Source organism: Triturus cristatus, chromosome 4_1, assembly GCF_964204655.1.
Source record: "Triturus cristatus chromosome 4_1, aTriCri1.1, whole genome shotgun sequence".
In the NCBI taxonomy this organism is placed as follows: Eukaryota; Metazoa; Chordata; class Amphibia; order Caudata; family Salamandridae; genus Triturus; species Triturus cristatus.
The window spans coordinates 1,343,546,694-1,343,568,059 of record NC_140585.1 but is presented as its reverse complement, the minus strand read 5'-3'; the positions used below and the strand labels follow the sequence as shown (position 1 = coordinate 1,343,568,059).

Here is a 21,366-nt window from a genome sequence, read left to right as displayed (position 1 = left end):
AGCCTAAAGGGGAAGAAAGTGCAGTTTCTTTGAAGTCTTAAACACTAACAAGAATGACTTTCTTAATCTTTCTGGAGTACGAGGTCTGCTTACATTTTCTATTAGTTGAAACTACAAACTATAGTATCTTATTCTCATAATAATCACATTCATTTCTAATTTGATACACCTCTAGAACAAGGCCCACATGCATCAATGAGAAAACTGGTCGCAAACGGGCAGATTAGCAGAATCTGCCCCTTTGCGACCAGTATTTTTGCATTTGGGATACATCATCCCAAATGCAAAAATCGCAATTTAAGGAATCTCTAAATAGCGATTCCTTAAATTGCGATTGCATTTAAGGAATCCCAAATTGAGATTCCTTAAATGCAATGCATTAAAGTTAAGAAATTAGCGATTTCGCTAATAGGGGGAGCAAATTACCATGAAGTTGAACTTCATGGTAATTTGCAAAAACTTAGAAAAATGCACTTTTGTGCATTTTTCAAAGATTCATGTTGCGCACACACATGCCCTTAGAGCATGTGTGTGTGCAACATATGTGCACAGATCAATTTCAGGGGTGCAATAGGGTGTCATTTTGACACCCTTGCACCCTTGAAATTGCATGAGCAATTTGCGAGTACATACTGGTACTCACAATTTGCTCATGAAATCTCCAATTCATTCCTATGGGCCTGGTGGCCCATAGGAATGATTGGGACGGCATTCCTTAATTGCGACTCGCAATTTGCGAGTCGCAATTAAGGAATTTGTAGGAATCGCTATTTTTATAGCGATTCCTACATGCATAGGCTTTTGCAATTCCTTAATTGCGATTCCTTAAAAATCGCAATTAGGGATTCGCAAAAGTCTTTGTTGATGCATGTGCCAGTATGTTACTTACATTTGGTAATGCTCTTTCTGACGAATACTATAATTGTAGAGTCCTCACTTTGTGATTCTCCCTAGGTATGTAGGAAAGTAGGATTTGTTTTGCTTAGATACCCCCACTTTTTGCCTGGTATGTGTGTTTTGACTGTAATTCACTGGGATCCTGCTAACAAAGACCTCAGTGGAAGTGCTCTCTACTCTAAATTCCATGGTAAGTACTTTGTACACTCCACAATTGGCATGCTGGGGTACCATTGCAAATCCCTAGTATATGATACCGAGGTAGCCAGGGCATTTGGTACACCACTGGGCTCCAAGGGGCTGCAGCATGTATTATCCCACTCATGGGAGCCCATGCAAACTGTGTCTGCAGAGCGGCCATTGCAGTCCGCGTGCAATCGTGTCTTTTTTTTTTGGGCGTTTTATGTAGCACAAATTGACCCAAAGGTATTGGAGCGGTTTGCATGAGCACCAGTTATGTTACAGATGGACACATTCATTTTTGTTAGGCACAGGGTGATTAAGTAATTTGCCAAGAACCACAAAATGTTGAGCGTCCCTGCAGAGACTTGAACCCGGTTCCCATCTCCGAGGTCGACCGCCCAAGTGGTTAGGCCATATGCTCTCCCAGAGCTGCACTTTTAACCTATAAGTCAACCCTAAGGTAGGCCCTTTAGTCCAAGGGCAGGGTGCATGGTTCTAAGTCTGTGGGTACCCCTGCATGAGCAAAGGTACCCCTACAAACCCAGACTCCATTCTCCGAGCTTTTTAAGTGCAGGACAGCTATTATAAGGAATGTAGAGGAAACTGACTAAGTATAGATTTCCAACTACATAAAGGCTGCCCGAACCTGGTCATGTTTGGTATCACACCTGTTTGAATAATGCAACTACACTGATTCCAGCGTTAGTTTCATGATACCATGTACTGGGGAGCTTCTTAGAGGACAACCCAATACCTATCTGTGTAGCCTTACAGGGTCTGGCTGCTAGCTCACGCTGCTGCTAACCCTAGACAGTGTTCTTGCCTCTGCTGATGATCTTAAATTGTGCAGAGGAAGCTGAACAAAAGAGTTCCTGTGGAGAGGTGTGACAACGTCTCCTTTAGAATTAGGTAGGGTGGGGGCGCTTAAGAGCGCCACCAGACTGCACTGAAGCACACATTTGGTGCCCTCCTTGCATAAACCAGTTTTGCCCAGGTCAGGAGCTCTTGGCTCCCGCTCTGGCACAAAACTACACAAGTCCCCCCCCCCCCCCTCCCATGTCCAGCTCCTCCCTAGGGAGGTGCCCAGAGCTCCTACAGGTGCCAACTTGATTCTGCCATGTTGAATCTTGGTCCCAAGGAGCCTCTGACTGCCTAGGCAAGCTGAGTAGTGTCCCTGACCACTTCTGATAGGCGTGTCTCCACAGAAGTTGTCCTTCCCCTTTTTAGGGTTACTTAAGGGCTCCTCTGAGGGTAGGTCCTTAGGTGCGTCTCAACAACAACTTCAAGATCCGACTACCTGCCAACTGAAGACTGTTTAAAGACTCTTCTGCTGGTGGACACTGGAACACTGCTGGTCTTTGAACCAGGACCAAATACAGGACTGTCTTTGGTAGTAGGATTCCTGTTGCATCTTTGTCCCTGTGTTTCTTCAAGTTCTGCAGCTCTGTGGCAGTGAATCCTCCAAATCACCAAGGACTCAACCTGCATCTAAGCCAGGAAGAATCTCCTTTATAGTGAAGGAGTCACTTCCCTGCATCCGCAGGCACCTCTAGGAGGATGATCGGTTTGCTGATCCTTTTGTCCCACGGACATCGCCTGGCTCTGCAACACAGATGGTGATCTGTTGGCTTTCCAGAGGCCTACCTAGTCTGCCCTGCAACTGAGGTGACTGTAATTTCTCACCAGCCAACGTGAACCCCCTCCCTGTGCACGGTATCTGTTTGCAATTACCAAGGCTTGTTGGCTCTCTGCATGAAAGATCATCAAGCTCCAAGAATCCCCAGCCTCCAGCATTGCACAGCTCCAAGAATGATGTCCTGCCTGCATCCTCTGCATCGTGGTCCTTCATCTCCTGAGTGCTGCTGAGGCTTCCCTGCAACTTCCTGTGCAGGCTCTAACGATTCCTGCTGGCTCTCCTGCCTGCTGAGGGCCGGCCGTGACTTACCCTTGCTAAGTTAGTCCTACAAACCTTGCTGGTCTGCAACACAGCATCTTCACCCGCAATCCGTTGGTCACATTTGCCAAGGCTTGTTAGTGGTCCTACAGACCACCGACCTTCCTGCACTCAGCGATCGGCATGGGACAGTTTGTAGAAGGCTCCTGTGCTCCTGCATCGTCGCCTGGGTTCCACAGCTGCTGCTTCATCCTCACCATGCTACAGCAAGAACCAAAGACAAGGGCTGGTGTTTTGCACCTGTGCCTCCTGGTCACCTCCTGGTGGTTTGGATTCTGTCCCCTCTGCTTTCACGTTCTTCTCGTCTGGATTCCACGTCCTAGTTCCACCGGCCTGGTCCATGAAATGCTGTAGCTTCTATCTTCCACACACCTCTACTGGCGTCTATGGGCAGTTCCGACACCACTTCATCACTATACACCTGGGCTCCCTGGTGTAGGTATCCTGGTTCCTGGGGTATCCATGGGTGGGGTGGCTCTCCAACCTTCCTTGATCCAAGTGATTCCTTCTGGGTCCCTGGGCAAGGTTCGCAGAACTGTAATAATCCAACCGCGACTTACCCTGTATTACCCTAAGGACGTTAGACACAGTGTAATCATTCTGCATCCGGGCGCCTCGGGGTCCTGGCTACTCACCTTGCGTGGTTCCGTGTTTCCCCTGGGGTCCTCCATCCTTGGGTACTAGTCTGGTTTTGGTACTTACCTCACATTCCACTATTGTAGTATATGGTTTGCCCCCCCCCCCCAAGTTGGGCCCTATGTGTTTTCTTATCCTATTTATCTATCACTGAAGTATTTCGTGTGTGTAATGGATATCTCAGGGTAGGAGATATACCAAGTTAGTGTCTAGTGTGTGTTAACAAATACAAAGTATTTTTATACTAACCTGGTGTGGTTCTTTCTTGTGTGAAAAGCTTACTGACTGACTGTAGTGTTAAATGCACTTGCTTTACACCCTCCTGAATAAGCCTTAGCTGCTCTCCACAGCTACCCCTTGAGAACTCTGGTTTTCATGGACCTAAACACTATCACCAAGGGTTGCCTGGACTCAGTGCCTCACCAAAGTTTGACACAATATAGTGAGCCAGCCTCCTACAAGGTGCCAGTCACCTGCGGAAAACTTTCTGCAATCACTCCTGCACACCAGTAGGTGGCGCGATTAGCCTCCTTCGTGACTCTGTTCCACTTCCAGTCATGATAACAAGGAGCAGCATACGGGCATCAGCGGCTGTGCACTTACATCAGTACCATTGTAGGAAACCTCTTTTTGCAGGGTCACCTGGGTTTTTTGCCTTTTGCTGGTCCCTAAATTTCTGCTGGATGTAGAACTGTATGTACTTTACCCTGCTAACTAGTGGTGAAGTGCCTGTGCTCCTACTTTCCACATGGAGAAACTGGCATGCCCCTGATTCGTATATTTAACTTACCTATAAGCCCTTAGTATATCATACAAACTGAACCGGAGGCCTGCACGTTCAAATTCACTGTTGGACTGCAGCACTCGTTGTGCCACTCACTATAGTGACAGCGCAAACGTGACTTCAGGATTACCATTTATAGCCTTGTTATTGCAGTTTTAAATTGCAAATTCAACCTTTCAAAATAATAGATTTTGACAGGATAAAATCTTCCTTTCAAATATTTATGAGACACCATAAGATAGGTCTTAGTGCCCATAAGACAGGGAACGTGGTTTTTAAAAGTAGGACATGTAAGGATGTTTTGTAAAACATATCCTTACAGTGAAAAAGTCCCAAAAGCTAGTTTCACTGTAGCGGGGATGGCTGTTTCATAGGACAACACTCAGTTATGTGATTACATTTAAAATATGCTGATTTCAGTCACCAAACGGGGTGAAAAACAATTAAACAACTGTTTTTAATAATTATTAAAAATTCAATATAATGGTGAAGTTGGATTTGTAATCAATATTACAGAAAAGGTTCTTTAAAAAGTTACTTTTACCCTGTTTAAGCCTCTGGAGGCCATTTGCACTCCACTTCTGCAAGAAAGTAGTTTGCACTTGAATAGGTGTGAATGGATGAAAAATGCTTACCATGAGCAAATAATAGACTGACCTGTCTGAACCTGACAAAATATGCAGGATTGGGGTGTGTGAATCTTTTTTTGACATTACATTTTTAAATCCTGTCAATGTCAAATCTTGCTTGACAGGTCTGCTGAGTTTTACATACATCACTCAGCAGTATGCTTTCTTCTACAAGAGTATCTGAGTTTATTGGAAACACAGTGACTCCCTCAAACTGGAGTTGGGAGGACACTAAGATTACCATAGTACACTCCCCACACACACTCCCAGCGCTCAGAACTCAAGTTTAGAGTGACCAAAGGCTTTCACCATCTTGAAAATACCCAGTGTGGGTAGTGTTGTGCCCGGAACTTTTACCCTATTGGTTAGGCGCACTCAGGTATCATTCCCACCAAACAGCTTGTGCCAGGCATAACGGAAGAATCTCCAGACACAAGGAATATTAGAAGATGACTGAAACTGGTGTCTTTGACCCGAGAGGAGCCCTGGAGGACTGTTTCCGCTCCCTTTTATACCCAGGACAAAGAAGTGGACTCAAAGGGTCATAAGGCTCACCTCTTGTTAAAGCTATAGGGTTACAGCAAGCTATAAGAGGCCTTCTCCTGCAACTTCCCATCCGACCAGTGGCAACTGGACCAAGACTGGACACTGCTGCTTGGCCTCTGCCTGACACCCTTCAAGTCTTTAGGTGCCTCCCCTGATGTCCTCATGGGAGGGTTATAAGTATATTACAGTGGTGGCTTGGGACTTGAAGGACTATTGCGGGCAGCATCAAATTGTGCATAGGTTATGGTCTACCATGAACAATGATCATCATTGGCACTTTGTGCTACTTGGCGCTATTTTTACTTAAAAGTTTAAAAATCCCTACTCCGGTTTCCCTTTTTGGAACTTCTGCCATTTTTGTTAATTTTGTTTATTAAATCTTACTTTATTTTTCAGATTTGGTTTGGGATTTTTATTATTTTGCACTTCGACCCTTATTACTGTTTCGGTACTGCCTAAATACTTTACAAAGTTAAGCATGTCTTCTGTGGGCCATGGCTACGAGGGGGTTGAGCCCTGGTTTATTTAGTGACTTTGAGAGTTGATCCTCACCAGGGTAGTGATTGTTCCTTGAGGTGAGTAGTCCCCCACACCCAATAATAATTCGATTTCTTTCAACCATGACATTTTTTTCACCCAGGGAGCAAAACATCACTAAACATCATCATCAAAATACTTTATTTTCGATCACAAGGATCTTATAAAGTGCATAGCGGTATACAATGTAAAAATAGTACACACAATAAAAGCAATATACAAAGTACAAAATACAGAAATAGATAAAAGCAATGCAGAGAAAAAAATTATTAAAAGTAGTCCCACACAAGGATTTAGGAAACTATGTGATACATTTGAAACGTTTGATCTATAAAGCATGCCAGAATCTGGCCAAACCAAATACCACCACTCTGCGCGTGTCAGTGGCTAGGATTCTCATGGCCTCCAGGTAATGCCCAGTTCCTACCAACCTACATAATGGCATAATCCACTTTGCCCGCAGATTTTTATAGTGAGGGCAGAAGAATAGCAAGTGGGCTATTGACTCTGAGCAAGCCTTGCATGCAGGGCACCCATCGTCTGTGGAGGCACTGCTAGACCACTTTATACAGAACACCTTAGTTGGCAACGTTTTAGAACGGTATTGAAGAACACGTTACTTACCTTCGGTAACAATCTATCTGTAAGAAACATAGGTTAGTTATAGACTCCTTACCTTAGAATTACCCCCAGGCATTAGACTGGATCTGGAATTTTTTTCGTCAGCAGTACCTCTGCACGTTGGAAGGCCGCTTCGGTCGACTCTGCGTCCGTCGTCGGCATCGTGGTCTCCGGGATGTCGTCGTGGTAGCTACATAGACGCCGCCATCGTGTGCCGACGTCAGTTCTGTACACAACTTTCCACGCCAGAAGCGCAGAGCCATGCAAGACACTGACCACTGGTGCATAAAACTAGGGCCCTGAAAGGGTGTCCTTAACCCTAGAAGTCAGTTCACAGAACGGGGAGGATGGGTGGGGCGGTAAGGAATCTTTAACTAAACTATGTTTCTTACAGATATATTGTTACCGAAGGTAAGTAACTTGTTCATCTGAAAGAAACTGTTAGTTATAGATTCCTTACCTTAGAATAAATACCCCAGCAATACCAACCCCGGAGGTGGGTCTGCGAACCAAGTTCACACCAGGAAGTCCTAGAGAACAGAACGGCCAAAGAAGCCGTCTCTCCAGACTTGGCTGTTCAGGCAGTAGTGTTTCGTAAACGTGTGCAGCGATGCCCATGTAGATGCCTTACAGATGTCATTTAGGAGGACTCCTTGTCCCAAAGGAGTAGTAGCCGCCGTCGCCCTGGTCGAATGGGCGCGCAGCCCCACTGGAGGCTCCTGCTCAGCCAAAGAATAGCAGGCTTTAATGCACAGACCGACCCATCTAGACATGGTCCGTTTGTGCACGGCCCGACCTTTCTTGGCACCCACGTAAACCAACAAAGAGCTAGTCGTCCACCCGGAATTGTTTGGTGTGATCCAAGTAGAAAGAAAGCACACGTTTTGGATCCAGATGTGGAGCTTCTCTTTCGAAGGATGCGGAGGCGGAAAGAAGGAGGGCGAAGTGATGGTTTTGCCAATATGGAAAGAAGTAACCACCTTGGGAAGAAAGGAAGATCTAGTTCTTAGGACGACCTTGTCCGGATGGACAGCCAGAAAGAGAGGCTTTGAAAACAGAGCTTGCAGCTCATTCACCTTGCGTGCAGAGGTGATGGCCACCAGAAAGGCAGTTTTCAAAGTGAGAAGTCTGAGAGGACAGTAATGCAGCGGCTCAAAGGGAGTGCACATAAGGTATGTCAGAACCAAGTTCAAGTCCCACTGGGACATTACGAAGGGAACAGGAGGAAATAGATGAGTAATGCCCTTCAGAAATCTATTTACAACAGGGGACTTGAACAGAGAAGGATGATCAGGTAGCCTGAGAAAGGCTGAAATGTCTGAGAGGAAGCCCTTAAGAGTGCCCAGAGCAGAGCCCTGCTGGGTCAAGGAAAGGAGGAACAGGAGAACCTCAGAAAGAGGGGCAGAAAGGGGATCCACAGCCTTTGCTGTGCACCATGCCACAAATGTATTCCATCGGCAGACGTATACCGTCTTAGTGGAGGGACGCCTGGCTGCCAAGATTACATCACAGACTTCGGGAGGCAGGTCAAACAACGTCAACTGCCGCCGCTCAATCTCCACGCAAGGAGGTGGAGGCTGGACAGGTTCGGGTGGAGGACTGTCCCCTGCTGCTGCGACTGAAGATCCTCCCGAAGAGGCAGTTGGATCGGAGGATCGATGGCCATGTTGAGCAGCTCGGGTTACCAGACACTTTGTGCCCAATCCAGAGCCACAAGAATGAGTTGGGCCCGTTCGCCCTTGATCTTTTTCAGCACTCTGAGCAGAAGAAGAAGTGGTATAGGCGGAAAGGCGTATAAAAGACTGCAACTACACTCGTGACGAAAAGCGTCGCCTAGCGAGTATTGCCTTGGAAATTCCAACGCACAGAATTGCTGAGATTGTGCGTTCTCTTCGGAGGCGAATATATCTAACCAAGGCTCTCTCCACAGCTGAAAAATACCTTGCAACACCTCTAAGTGAAGACGCCATTCGTGATCCATCATGCACCTGAGTTCGTCCACCCTGGCGTTCAGTGAACCTGCCAGGTGTTGAGCCACCAGAGATATGCAATGATGTTCCAGCCATGTCCAGAGGCGGAGGGCCTCTTGACATAGGGTCCACAACCCCACCCCGCCATGTTTGTTACAGGAACACATGGCGGTGGTGTTGTCTGTGAACACCTGCACTACTCTTCCCCGGACAGCGGGAAGGAATGCTTTGAGTGCAAGACGGATCGCCAGAAGCGCCAGAAGGTTGATGTGGAGCTCGGACTTCGTCGAAGAGCAGAGGCCTCTGATCTCTGCCTCTCCCATATGGCCACCCCATCATGGTTGGGGAAGGGAGAGGGATCTGCCGTTGACCCAATCCTGGTCCGCAATCGGACAGATTCCCCTGATGCTATGCCCACTGGAACTTCAGGTCCCACTGCAGAGCCCGCATGTGCCACCTGGCATGATCGACCAGCAGGATGCAGGAGGCCATGAGGGCCAGCAGCCTCAGGGTCATCCTGACCGAAACCCAGGATAGGGGCTGAAAGATCGGAATCATGGCCCGAATATCCCGGACTCACTGTTGAGGAGGATAAATCCGAAACTGTGTTGAGTCCAGAACCACTCCGATGAAGAGAAGCTTCTGAGTGGGGGATCAGATGTGACTTCGGCACGTTGAAGGAGAACCCCAGCGAATGCAGAATGTTGGCCATAGTCTGAAGGTGGGAGACGACAGCCTGCGGCGAGCCCGCCTTTAACAGACAGTCGTCGAGATAGGGGAAGACTGGAACCCCTCATCTGCGCTGATGAGCTGCGACCACCGCCATCCCTTTCGTGAACACCCGAGAGGCGCTGGTAAGGTCAAAGGGGAGCACAGTAAACAAAGTGCTCGTGGCCTAACATGAACCGCTGGTAACGCAGGTGTGCTGGCAGGACGGGGATGTGCAAATAAGCATCCTGCAAGTCCAATGCTACCATCCAGTCTCCAGGGTCGAGGGCAGACAAGACCTTAGCGAGCGTCAACATCTTGAACTTCTCCTTCCGGAGGAAGCGGTTGACGTTCCTGAGATCCAAGATAGGACGCAGGCCTTAGTCCTTCATGGGTACCAGAAAGTAGTGGGAATAGCAACGACGACCTACTTCTGGGGCAGGAACACGCTCGATGGCACCCTTGGCCAAGAGTGCCGAAACTTTCATGTTGGAGAAGGGCCAGGTGATCCTCTGACATGCGATGGTACTGAGGTGGCATGGAGGGAGTGATAGATTCGAAGGGACTATTTGTAAAACCCTCCTGTCCCTTGTGAAGGTGTGCCAGTGGGGGAGGTGATGGCGGATCCTGCAGCCCACTGTCGTTTGGTGGCCCTGAAACATCAGACTAGGAAAGTTTGGAGGCAGCTGCAGAGGGGACTGTGGTGGACGGGCCTGCCCGCTGGTCCCCACAACCACGCCCGTGGTTCTCATGTCCCCTGCCACGCTGGGGCTGAACAGCTTGTGCCGGCCTGCGGCTCTGGGCGGGACGTAGTGGGGCACTCCTTCCGTAGCCATGAAAGGGGCTAAAGGAAGACTGCTCAGGGCGGGTGGTGGAGAGGCCCAAGGACCTGGCCATAGCCCGAGAGTCCTTAAAGCGCTCTAGTGCGTTGTCTGCCTTGTCGCCGAAAAGGCGACGGCCATCAAAGGGCATGTCCATAAGGGTGGATTGGACATCCCTTGAAAAACCAGTCTAACACAACCAGGCGTAGTGTCGAAGGGCTACTGAAGTAGAAATCGTCCTGCCAAGTGTGTCGGCAGTATCCAGCCCACAGCGAGTGGTAAACTTCGCTGCGTCTCTCCCCTCAGCAACTGAGGCCCGGGCCTCCTCCAAGCACTGAGGCAGCACTTGCGCCACCATATCCCACACGGAGTGGGAGTAACGGCCCAACAGACATGCGGTGTTTACCGACCGCAGTCCCAAGCTGGCGGAAGAAAACATTTTCTTCCCAAGGTGGTCCAGATTTTTGGATTCCCTTTCCGGTGGTGTGGTAGGGAAGGCACCTATAGAGGCGGAGGCTTGAACCAGGCTTGAACCACCAAGCTCCCAGTGCTGTGGTGCTGGATGAGGAAAGTGGGGTCACCATGGGCAGAGGGGAGGCGCCGGGCAATCATCCTGTCCACAGGAGCCCCTTTGTTGGGCCTGGACCAAGTGCCCAAAAGGATGTCCGTGAGGGCTTCATTAAACAGGAGCAGGGGCTCCGAAGACCTCGGTGCCGGCTGAAGCACCTCTGTCAGGAGATTAGTCCTGACTGCCACCGTAGGTAGCTCGAGTTGGAGAGCCTCGGCTGCCCTACGCAACACCACTGCGTATGACGCTCCCTTCTCCGTAGCCACAGTAGGAGGAAACAACATGTCTAGGTCTGGAGAGGTATCAAGACCACTGGCATTCCCCAGGTCCTCTCTTCAGTCCAGATCATACTCCAACTGGTCTGTCAAAGTATCACCAGACCCCTCCCAGTCTTCCTCACCCTCCTCTGGCTGTCAATCTGGCTGAAAATGGCCAGGGTGGAACACAGGGACATTAGTACCCATCGGCGACGGCCGATGCCAGTCCAGCGCCCGTGTCCACGTTGGGGAGGAAGACAGGGTTGACGCCGGCTGGCGGTCCAGCCGGCATCGGCTCCGGACATGGTGCTGGTGGAGTCGGCACCGGTGGAGGTGAAACGAGTTCCACCGGTCGCCGATCCGGATCCAGGCTTGTATCCAATGGGGTCCTGCGGTGCCGAGGCCGAAGCCGCCAGTGTCGAAGGCCTAGGGCCCTCAAGACAAGTCCGCGGGGCCCGAAGGCGCGCCGGCGGAGTCGGGCTGCCGAAAGATGGCGTGCATCGCTTTGTAAAATTGACGGAGCTGGGCACAGGTCGCTCCCGGTCCCTGGAAGGGAGGGAAGGCCAGAGTCGACTCTAAAGGCTCCGCACGCGGAGCTGCGGGGGGGCACCACCCGCACCCTGCATCGCATCAGCCGACGGATGAGGGGAAGTCGAAGTGTGACGACGCTTCTTCGACTTCTTCTTGTGCTTCGACTTATCTGACCCCGAGTGCAAAGACTTAGAAGAGGAGTGATGATGACTCCGCTATCAGTCACTCGACCCCCCCACACGACCGGGACCTTGCACAATGCGGAGCCGACTGCCGGCCTCGAGGAGCTTTCGGGACCGCTCCCGCAAAGACTTCAGGCCATGGTTCGACAATCTGAGCACGACTTGGGGTCATGGTCATGCTCCAGGCAGAAGAGGCACACGCGGTGTGGATCCGTCACTGACATCAGTTGGGTACAGGAACCGCAGGCCTTGAAACCGGGCATCCCTCGTGCACCAGGGTTGAAGACTCAAAACTAAAGTCGACAAAAGTCTCAAAAAAGTTGTTACAATAATGATGGGGACTTGGGGCAGTGGCGCACACACCGATATGGTCTACAATTGTCCCAAGTACAAATACACGTTTACATAGGGTGATCAAGGAGGAGGTAGAGCCACCAAATCTTCCTAAAAAGGAAAGTAGACAAAGCCTTTTCCTCACACTTAACGTTTATGCTCCAAGCACTCCAAAATCAAATTCAAGTCCGTAATGTGCGTAGATTTCCAATGTTTTTTATTCAGACATTATTCATGTTCTTTGTAACAGTTCCTTTGTGCAGATTTCTTAACAAGATATAACAGTATCATGCCACAGCTTCATGCCAACATGTGTTTCGTCCATTTTTTTATATAAGAAAGGACTTCATCAGGGCTGAAACAAATGTGACAATGGCGTCAGGAATGAGAGGATTCGGGATAGACCCATTCACCCTCTTAGTGTCATGCGTTTCAAAGAGTAGGAAGGTGCAAGCGTGTGATGAGTTAGTCTTCATATAGAGACAGGACAGATCAAAGTTAGGTTTGAGGTTAGATGAATACCCAAGTAGTTAAATGCAAAGACTTGTTCAAGGGGGGGTATCTCCTACATACATTTGCATTTTGGGTTGCTTAAGGAACCCCTTTGAGAAGATCATATAGTTTGTTTGTGCCTCATTTAGTACCAGGCCATACTCCTTACAGAAGTTGGTGATATTATTCAGCAATTTTCGCAGACCAAGGGGGGATTTAGAAATTAATAGAGTATCATCAAGGGCTGGTACTCTACGCTTCCCCATCTTTGGGGTGTCACATCCATCCTTGTCTAGGTAATCACGCCATTTATAAAAAGAGAAAAAATACCTGGGCGCTAAAAAGTACCCTTGTCTCACTCCACGGTTGAAAAGGAATTGCTCAGTGAGCTGGTCGTTATCCCCCCACCTAACTTGTGTGGTGTTTGAGGAGTGCAGCCAAATAAAAAATTCTAATAAATTTTGTGGTAACCCTATTTCGGCCAACACTCTTCACAGCTTTGCTCGCGGTACCAAATCAAATGCAGTGCGTAAGTCCACGGGAGCTACATATAGTTTGCCCCCTCTAATATTAACCACCCTCCAGTAGATACACAGGAAGCGGAAGACCTGATCCAACGTGTAATTTTCGCAAAAAAGCCTGCTTGTAGGTCGCCCACGATATGGTGCTCAGAGATCCAGCCCTGTACTTGTTGCAACACCTGCTTGCAGAACATTTTCTACGGTGAGTTGACTAGACTTATAGGCCTATAGCTGGCCGGGTTTGCCCTATTACCCTTTTTGAAGATTGGAACAATCTCCACTATATTCCATGAAGGAGGAATGTCCATACCTGCTGAGATGGCATTTGTAATCATGTTTATATAGGGGATCCAGGAAGTTAAATCCTCTTTATACAAATCATTTGGGATTCGATCAGGGCCGGGAGCTCTAGCTGCAATACTAGAGCAGATTGCCACCCGGGTTTCTTCCATGGAGAACACCTGGTTCTCCACAACTTCATGCTGGTTTTTCCCCCAATCCCCCGGTGGTGTCTCCGACTCACAGTCACCTTGTGCGTAAAGTCCCCCCAAAGTGGGTCACCCATTCCGCAGGTTGAACTGTATACTCCAGTTTCGGTTCCCTACCATTTAGACAATAGGCCGCTTGTTTCTAAAAGAACTTAGAATCCTTGGCTAAGGATGCCTTTTAAAGGGTGCACCTGAGAGAGTCTTCCCATCTCGTCCTAGCTGACTTTAGAGCTTTCTTATAATTTCTTCTGCATATCACTAAATCTTGGTGGGAATTTGATTTTGCTGCCCGTACAAGGTCAGCCTTAGCTTTTCTACAGTCCTGGTCATACCATACTTCCTTGGTCTGTCTGTGTTTCAATTTCTGCTCCCTGAAAGATTTAGCCAGCAGATCCTTAATTCTGTTAAAAATGGTTTCATGCCAAGTAGGCAGCTTCCGGATTAACATATCTTTAGGGCATTTGGAAAGTTCTTCCATATTCTGGCGTACTATACATTTCACTGGTTCAAGGGCCTCGGGGTGTTTCTCCACCGAGTCCCATCTAATCGTTCTTATATTATTTGTAATAGAAAGTACTCCCAAATCCTTCTTACCCCAGCTGCCTATTTCTGTAGTGTTATCTCCCAGATTCGTTAGGGACAGGGTCAGTGCGTTATGATCGCTATTTAGGTGCTTGACCACTACCATATCATGTACTAGGGGCCATAGACTAAGTGCAACCAGACAGTAATCAATCCTGCTGGCATGGCCAGGCCTGTTATAGGTTAGCTCCCCTTTTTGGTCTGATTTTATTCCCCCGTTAGTGGCTCTCAAGTCATGTAGTAACTAGAGGGCCAGCACCTGACTACCTCTCTTAGTCCACCTAACTAGGAGGAGAGCTAGCTGAGGACCCTGCCAGACCTGATCCCATTCCACAGTCAGGTCGCTAGGGGTCATTGCTAGGGGTTCAAAAGTACAATTTAGGTCCCCTGCTACCAGGACTCTCACGCCATCAATGGATTCAGATAACTCATAGTCCAAAAGTTTAATAGTGTTAGTATCTTCGGAGCCCTGATTAACTCTGTTGTAAACAATGTAGATCCTGATTTTAAGATCACCACGAATATTTAGATCAATAGCTAATATATCAGGGGAATCTACATAAACCAATTTTATTTTTTAGACCAAGAGTGTTTCTGACCCAAATTGCCAGACCTCCCGATGGCTCCCCCCTCTCTTTCCTGGTGGCATTTTGACCATAAGTAGAGAACCTGTTTCTATATGGGGTATGCAGAATCCATGTTTCTTAGAAGAGTATTATATCGTGTGAGTCCACGAAGGAACCCCAGTCAGGATCATCTAAGAGTTTAACAATCCCTGCCACATTCCAAACCAGAATTCTTAGTTGACTTGGGTGAGTATTTGAAGTAATATAGTTGATATTGCTCTCTGCTGTTTCATCTAGCTCTACATTTAGGACACCGCTAGCCCCCTCTACTCCTCCCATATTCCAGCGCACACTACTTCCCTCCACAGTGGCAGGGACCCCAGTTACTCCTACAATTTGCTCCACCAGACCTTCTCGGGTTACGCCTGGGGGAGTCAAACATTTGTCTAGGTGCAGATCTCCTCTCTGCAGTCTGTGCACCCAGACCACTTATTTTATTTCGAGGCTCCCCTCTCTGTGCAGACCCGTGAATCATGGAGTCCATTTCTGCCAAGAGTTTATATCTGATCATAATAGAGGTATTAACAGAGGGAACAGTACATGATTCAATTGACATAAGACCATCAACAGGAGCCAGGGAAAAAATGAGACTATAACCACATCCTTTGTGGTTACCGCAACTCGTTTGACATTTTTTATATCATCCCTTATAAACAAGTAGCAATGCCGTATTTCCCTAAACCAGTAGGTGACTTTGTTTTTAAGTGATTCACAGTCTTCAAAACCATCCTTTGGCAATCTGGGTACTTCAGTTAAGTATATTTCATTATTTTGACCCTGCTGGGATCCCATATAGATGTCATTCACTATTTTGTCCTTTCCTACTGACCACCCGGGTCCAGACATACTGGGATGCCTTTCTAGTGATGGAGTTGTGCTCTCCATAGCCACCCTCACCTCCCCCTTTGCCCTAGGAGAAGCATGGGGGGGGGGGGGGTGTCATCCTATTTAAATACGCGTTGCTAGCCAAACCATTTTTCTGGTAGTTAGAGGGGATTCGGATAGGCCTAGGCTGACGGTCATAATAGATCATATTTGGGCAGGGATAGATAGACTTTCCTCTTTCCCCCTCAAAGAGCTCTGGGTCTACAAGTGATGGGATCTTATAGAGTGAGGACAAAAAAACAGTATCCGCTTTCCTGGAATTTGGTTAGTCAGTCTTACCCCCTCCCTGCTAGATCTTTAACCTCTTTCCTTAGGCCAGCTACCTCTTCTCTCAGGGACTCAATGGTGGATTTTAGTGCCTGCAACAAACCAAACAGCTCGGGGTTTCCACCGCCTTGGCCGAGTACTCCACCCACCATGTCTCTATTGCCCCTTGCTGTAAATACATCAAATCGATTATGGGACTCTATTTGTGGTATATGTACCTCCTCAATGGGGTCCTGGGTATCTCTATGTTGAGTCGATATGATTACGTTTGGCGTAAGGCCAGAAGAACAGCTTCTGGACTGCTTCCCGTTTTGGGAGTTCTTAAACATCGAAGGATTATGTATGTTCAAACGTTTTGCAAGGGGGGGGCATGGGAAGAGGTTCCTGCACGAGTCCATGTGTGGTCAGGGCTGATGGAATTTTCTATCTGGGAAGGGGGCAAGGGAATTTTTAAATTAGCTATCTCATGGCATTCAGAGAGAAGAGTATCTATCCTATCTATTGACTCATGGCAAATAGCGCCAGTGCCCCTCTTTTTAGAAGGGGGTACACCCTGGGCTTTGTCTTGGCCCCTCCTAAAAGCCCTTAATAGAAGATTAAATTATACAACAGCTCATTAAATGTGGCCACTCCTCTCACTGACCAGCAGAGAATCTCAATATCCCCCAAAAAAGCTTGTTCTACTTGAGGGGGTTATACCAGTTAGTCCAGAGAGGGCGAAAGGGTAAAAGCAGTACTTGTGTCAGGGACAATGGCTCAACAACGAGTTGAACATAACTGCAACAGTACCTTTTAAACGTAGGGTTTAATGGAGTAGCAATGGACGCTCAGGAAATCCACATCGACCGCTAACGGAAGAACCAAAGGGAGTGGCCCTGCCCTTTCTCTTCCTGGCTCTGACAGACGCAGACGGTCCCGCCCTTGGCCCGGGCCTGGCCACTGCCTTTATGCACCTCCGGGCGCAGGAATAATGCGGCGATGGGCGCAAATGCTGCTGGGTCTTGTGGTTCTGGTCCTGGACTGGCCTGTTAACTGCTGGGAAGAAGGACCCTTCCCAGCAGACCCTGAATAAACCCCACCCGTGGATTCCCCACGAAACAGGATACCTACACCAGGGAAGCCGGGCGCATAGGTGCGAAATGATGTTGGAAACCGCTGTGCACCACAATGGAGAACTTCAGGAAGATGCTGCTGCCCAGGAAGGTGAAAGTGTACAGTGGAACCCAATGGTGGATTCAATATGAGAGGTACTTGCAAGCAGAGGGGACATAGTATATGCCACTCAGGAGTGACCAGAAGGCATGGAAGACGAATGCCCACCGATGTTGGGAATGCAGGAGAGTTGACTGTGCCCTTGAAGTTGCAGCTGCACGGACCCGGCGACGTTGAAGAAAACCTCCATGCCACTGGAATCCAGCTATCCTGGCTGAAGAGGGGTGAAACCCCGAAACCGGTCCTAGGATGCTTGTTTCCAGTCCAGGGAGGACCTGGCCTGGCAGATCGGGCTGGACTGTTCCCATTGGGCACAGGGTCAAGACTGATTTGCATATTGCTGGGTCCAAACTGGAATGGCGAGCAAAAAAACAATGGATTTAGGCCCAGATCTCTGTACTGGGGTGAATGTATGACATTGTTCTGCATTTTGTCCATCAATAGTTATTTTTGCATTTGTCACCCCGAGTGGGACGGGTATGCTCAGACGTGAGCCCCATGCTCTCCATACCACTGGAATCAAGCTATCCTGGCTGAAGAGGGGTGAAACCCCGAAACCGGTCCTAGGATGCTTGTTTCCAGTCCAGGGAGGACCTGGCCTGGCAATTCGGGCTGGACTGTTCCCATTGGGCACAGGGTCAAGACTGATTTGCATATTGCTGGGTCCAAACTGGAATGGCGAGCAAAAAAACAATGGATTTAGGCCCAGATCTCTGTACTGGGGTGAATGTAAGACATTGTTCTGCATTCTGTCCATCAATAGTTATTTTTGAAGAAAACCAGGAGCCATTAACTAGCTGTCCAACAACGGATGTTGAGAGCCAAGCGGCGGCACCAACAAGCCTTGGCAGCGGCAAGAAATGCAGTGGGTGAAAGAGCTGCAGTGTCGGGACCAGCAAGGTCCAAGTGACGCACCATGTGCAGGTAAGTCCAACCAGGTCCCGAGCAAGCAGGGGAGCCCATTGGAGTCGAAGAAGATCCTTAAGAAGACCACAGGCCAGAGGTACAGGAGTCGCAGGACGACCTCGTGTAGCTCACCAAAGGATGAAGGCCCACAGAGCAAAGGATGCGTTGTAGGCGAAGATCTTGGCTGCACATGTTGCTTGAGACTGGAGCTTTTTAGAGCCCTAAGATCTCTGGAGGAGAGAGTCTATAAACCTTGGCAACGGCAAGTCAATGCGGTGCACAGGGGTACTGCTCCAGCGGTTCTGACGAGAGATACTGGCCTCCAACTTGCTAGGAAGACAGTGCAGGCCTTGAGGGAGATGCATAGCCACCACCTGTGTTGCTTAACCTTTCGGAGTCTCTAGGAGCTCAGGAGCAGCAGACCAGTCAGCTTAGTTGCGGTGCCTATAGATGCAGGGAAATTACAACTTCACTCCAAGGGAGATGTCTTCGGGTGTCTTGGATGTCCACAGGCCTTGTGAAGAACCTGTATGGAGCACAGACATTGCAGCAGACTTGCAGGACAACAAGACCAGGAGCAGCAGGAGTCTTCCCAGTTGCAGTCTTGGTTCCCAAAAGTGAACTCCGGCGATGTCCAGAGTGCCCAGATGGTCGAAGTTAAAGTGGTGTTGTATCTGAATCTTGTCCCACGAAGAATCTAGGGACCCACCCACAGGTAAGCCATAAAGTACCCTAAGGAAAGGGTTGGAACGATTCAGGGGTCCCTCCCAGAGGAGGGGCTGGACAGTGGGGAGGATAGTCCTATGTTCTTTGTCCAGTTTTGTATTAGATTTGTTCTGCATTCCGTCCATCAATTGTGTGTCTTTTGCTTTCTCACCCTAACTACGCCAGGTATGCCCAGACGTGGGTCCTGGGCTCACTGTGCCACTGGAATCAAGCTATCTTGGCTGAAGAGGGGTGAAACCCCGAAACCAGTCCTAGGATGCTGGTTTCCGGTCAGTTCGGGCTTGACTGTTCTCATGAGGCACAGGGTCAAGACTGATTTGCATATGGCCAGGTCTAAAATGGGGTGGCATGGTGAGCAAAAGAACGATGGATTTAACTGAGATCTCTTGACTGGGGGTGAATGTTTAGATTTGTTCTGCATTCCGTCCATCAATTGTGTGTCTTTCAGTTTTGTACTAGAGCGCGAGGAAACGGCGCCCTGACTGGTTTGAACTGGAATACAAGGAGGACACCAAATGTGCCCCTCAAGCAGTCTGAGTGGCACTGGCAAGCACCCCCACCCTGTCCCAATACAGAAAGTCCTGTCTGGGAGGTGGTCACACCTCCCTGTGACAGTAAAGCTATTGTCCTGCCTTTCTCTGCTCGAGCTTGGCTCAGAAGCATGAGGGTAGAATCGTGTCTCTGGTTGGCAGCAGCCATAGTTTGCTGTCCGGGGCTAGAAGATTGGTACCAGAAGCACTGAGGGCCTCCCAGAGGGGCTTTACAGTCATGGAATCATACCTCCCACATCATTTACGATGTGGGGGTATGATTCCAATATGTTTGATACCAAACACAACAGAGTTTGTTACAGCCAGTTTAGAGATGGTCATCGCGTAATGATGCATGGCCACTCAATGTCGCAATAGCTGATGCACTTACACCCTCACACTTGGAACCGAGCACCCTGCCTTCAAGATTGACAGGCCTGCCTTAGGTGTGACTTATAGCTTTTAAATGCAGGAACCTTATATATGTTGTAAGTGGTGCTAGCACCAGCTTACACAGGCTGCAATGGCAGGCCTGTGGTTAAAATTTGAGTGGTCTCTCATGGGTGGCATAATACATCCTGCAGCCCTTGGGAGACCCATGGCATAACTATGCCCTGGGTACCTTAGTACCATATACTAGGAACGTACAAGGGTACACCAGTAGCCAATCTGGAGTATTTCTTTAAGATATATCTTTTTAGTGTAGACATTTGCCTTACTTCAGGAAGGCCAAGATTAGGCCATAATTTGTTAAAAACATTTTCAGCCTATAAAGAAGGGTATATTGGCTAATTACTTTAATTTATATTTAAAGAAAAGTCAGAAAAATCATTAAAAAAACTAGGAAAAAATCTAGGAGCTGAATAGTATTTCCTTGTTTATATCCCTCATAAAACCTTTTTTAAAAAAAAATAAATGGAGAATAAGGAATGCGAAAATGTAGACATATAGGATGCAGTACTGTAGCTACCAAAAAATGACAGTACTTTTAAGGGTTCATAGCCTTCCAGTGTCCTATCATCGCCAGCAAATGGCAGTTACCTCAGTTCTGTTTTTTATAGACCAAAATAGAGTACAAGCAATGAAAACAGAATGTGTATTACTCATCTTTGCTCTTCCACTAGGGAGGAGGGTGGTTTGCTTATGATTTTAATGGAGATTCCCCTCAGAGAGGACTAGGATTACAGGTAAGAAAACATTCCTTCTCCCTCAGGGAATCTCCATGGATAATCATAAGAACTGAATATAATAGCAGACCCATCCCTGCCAACGGCAATGGAAAACTAAAAGATAATCTAAGCCAATAAGCAAAGAGATTTCTTAGGGAGTCTTGTCCTACTTGAGCATCTGTTCTAACATCTGAGTCTAAGCAATAGCGCCTCGTAAAAGTATGAACAGAGGTCCATGTGGCTGCTGTACAGATTTCTACAATAGGAATGTTCTTCATTAAAGCAGCTGTTGCTGCTTTCCCTTTGGCAGAATGAGCCTTCAGTCTACCAGTTAGGGCTTTGTTTGATTTCCGATAGTACAAAAGAATGCAATAGACTATTCACCTGGCTATAGACTGTTTGGATGTGGCTAGGCCTGTACGTAAAGGACCGTAATTTATAAACAATTGTTTGAATTTATGAATATCTTTTGTGTTCTATAGATACAATTTTTGGACCTATCTAATGTCTAAACTGTGGAGAGATCTTTCTGCTGGATTTGAAGGTTTATGTAAGAAAGTTGGCATGGTAACTGTTTGAATAATGTGAAAATGTAAAGCAACTTTGGCAACATTTTTGGATAAGATCTCATAACTACTTTACTGCTATGAAATATTGTGTATGGTTAATGGGAGCATAACGTTTGAACCTCAGTTGTGCGGTTCAAGCTAGAAAAGTTGTTTCCCAAGACATAAGCTGTAATGAAGCTTTATGGGGAGGTGGGAAAGGGGCTCCCATGAGACCAGAAGATCGACGTTCAACTCCC

The 21,366-nt window shown here is 48.0% G+C and overlaps 1 protein-coding gene across 1 annotated transcript in view; it reads right to left on the bottom strand.

The window, feature by feature from the left end:
- The window catches only part of KIFAP3 (kinesin associated protein 3), a 1,322,278-nt gene that overhangs the window by 450,852 nt on the left and 850,060 nt on the right, over positions 1-21,366 (bottom strand). The gene's annotated exons all lie outside the window — the stretch shown is intronic.